Source organism: Grammomys surdaster, unplaced genomic scaffold (assembly GCF_004785775.1).
Source record: "Grammomys surdaster isolate TR1022 unplaced genomic scaffold, NIH_TR_1.0 262, whole genome shotgun sequence".
Taxonomy (NCBI): domain Eukaryota; kingdom Metazoa; phylum Chordata; class Mammalia; order Rodentia; family Muridae; genus Grammomys; species Grammomys surdaster.
Genome location: NW_021604703.1, coordinates 2,564,564 through 2,567,297, shown reverse-complemented (window position 1 = coordinate 2,567,297; position 2,734 = coordinate 2,564,564). Strand labels below are relative to the sequence as shown.

At 46.8% G+C, this 2,734-nt stretch overlaps 1 pseudogene; it reads right to left on the bottom strand.

The window, feature by feature from the left end:
- Positions 1-742: 742 nt before the first annotated feature.
- On the bottom strand, positions 743-1,128 carry LOC114628023 (annotated as a pseudogene).
- Between the last annotated feature and the right edge of the window lie 1,606 nt (positions 1,129-2,734).

Genomic DNA, 2,734 nt, shown 5'->3' with positions numbered 1-2,734 from the left:
ATTGCGTATGCCTGATGACCCGAGTTCGATCCTTGGATCCTGCCTAGAGGTGGACAGAGCAAACCAGTACTACAAAGCTGTCCTGTAAATTCCACATAGGTCATCATACAAGGTTATATTAAATGTAAACGTGCCTGAAGAGGAGTTGGGGGAAGGCTCGGCACTTGCTCAAGTATTTTATTGTTTTTTGTTTGTTTGTTTGTGTTTTTTTGTTTTTGTTTTTTGTTTTGTTTTTCGAGACAGGGTTTCTCTGTGTAGCCCTGGCTGTCCTAGAACTCACTCTGTAGACCAGGCTAGGCTCAAACTCAGAAATCCGCCTGCCTCTGCCTCCCAAGTGCTGGGATTAAAGGCGTGCGCCACCACTGCCCAACTGCTTGAGTATTTTAAACAGAGAAAGCCACAACTAAATGTGAGTTTTGTAGAAATAATTCCAAATATGGGGCAATGGGTGCACTGGGGGTGACAAAGGCACCCAGAGGCATGTGCTACCTTTTTCTCTTGTTGCTTCAGCGTATCTTCCATACTTCTAAGTCACTGCTTTGCTCATACCCCCCCACCATGTGCTCCCCCCTCACTGTCCCTCCCCCCACGCTGCTTCTCTGCTTCGATGTCACACCTGCATATGTGAGTTTACAGTTCAATCTCAATCGTGCACAAACGGGAACATGCCAGACATTCTCTCATCCTGGCCTCCAGTCCACCTGTTGCATCTTTCCTCCACCATCACGTTGTCTCTTCTTTTTTTTTTTTTTTTTTTTTTTTAGGAGCCATGATCTTTTATTGGGGGAGGGTTCATCAATCCTTCTTGGCCGCTGCCTTCCTCATGGCTGCCAACACGTTGCTCAGCTCCTCCCGCTTTCTCTTGGCGCGGATGTGCGTGCCCACCCTCTTCTTGATGAACTTGAGTGCACGCTTGTCCTTGGACACTTTGAGCAACTCCATGGCGCGGCGCTCGCAGGGCGCGAAGCCGCAGACCTCCCGGATCATGTCCCGCACGAACTTAGTGTGCTTGGTGAGGCGCCTGCGGCGACAGCTGTGTCTCGGCTTGCTGACGTTCTTCGTCACTTTGTGGCCCTTGTTGAGGCCCACGGCCATAGGGTAACGCAGGGCCATAGCTGCTGCTCTCCGATGGCGGCCAGGACAGGAAGCACGTTGTCTCTTCTACTGTCTACAGAGTACATACCATTTACTATCCGTTTATTCCTTAACTCCGCAGTCTCAGTATTAGGAATCTGTCTTACAGAAATGCTACCACAAACGAGTAAGAGAATAAGAACATGGATGTTTGCAGTCCTCTGTAGCTCTGAGGAGGGGATTGCAAAGTCCATTAGGAAGAACAAGAAATGTTATGTTTTATGTTATGTTATGTTATGTTATGTTAACACAATGGAGCATGTACCACAGAAGAGCTAAATAGAATACAGTGGCTGAGCATGGTAGTGCACACCTTGAATGCCAGCACTTGACAGGCAGAGGCAGGAGGGTCTCTGTGAGTTCAAGGTCATCCAGGACTGTATAGTGGGGACCCTATCTCAAAATAAATAAGTAATAAAATCACATAGGGACTGGGGAGGTGGCCCCAGTGGTTAAAGCACTCGCTATACAAGGATGAGAACCAGGGTTCAGATCTCCAGAAACCCATGTAAATGAGAGGTGGACATGGTACTTGTCTATGATTCTAGCTTTGGAAGGTGGCAAAAGACTGGAGAGTCCCAGAACAAGCTGGCTAGAAAAAACTGACCATACTGGGGAGCTCTGGTTTTGGTTGAGACACCCTCACGATGAGTAAAGTACCAAAGAGATTGATGATGGTTCCTCTACATGCAAGAACATACGCAAGCATATGCACCTATACATACATGCAAAAAGAGGTGTACATACATACATGCATACCACACACACACAGGTAAAAAAAAATAAACAGGCCTCTATGTATTGTCTTAAAGGATGCACACATATGAACTGCTATTGGTAAAACTCTAGTTGCTGGACAAAGAACACAATGAACCCATTTTCATGAACAAGTGGTAGAACACTTGCCTAGAATGCCTAAGGTCTAGGCTTGGGTCCCCCTCCTCCAAAGCCCCTTTGGTAGTTTGAATGAGAATGGCCCCCATAGGTTCACATACTTGAATGCTTAGTCCCCAGTTGGTGAACTGTTTAGGAAGGGTTAGAAGGTTGTTGGAGTGGGTGCGGTCTTGTTGGAGGAGGTGTTTCGCTGGGGAGGGGCTTTGAGATTTCAAAAGCCCACACCTGGCCCAGTGTCTGTCTCTCTCTGCTGTGGATCAGGATGTAAAGTTCTCGGTTACTGTGCCAGCACTATGCATGTCTGCTTCCCACAATGATAATCATGGACTAACCTCTGAACCTGTAAGCAAGCTTCCAATTAAATGATTTCTTTTATGAGTTGCTTTGGTCACGGTGTCTCTTCACAGCAATAGAACAGTAACTAGCACAGCCCCCCAATTTATAGTTGTTTACATAAGTAAGTTTGGGGAGGTGTCCCAGCTGTTTATAGAGTTTACCCTGTGTTGCTGGGTAGGCCTTTCACTTTTTGTTTTGAGACAGTGTTTCTCTGTGTAGCCTTGGCTCTCCTGGAATTCACTCTGTAGACCAACCAGGCTGGTCTCAAACTCACTTGTAAGATCTACCTGCCTCTGCCTCGTGAGTGCTGAGATCAAAGCCACCCCCTGGCTTAGCCTTTCAGTTTTTACTTAATTGCCGTTTAAATCGT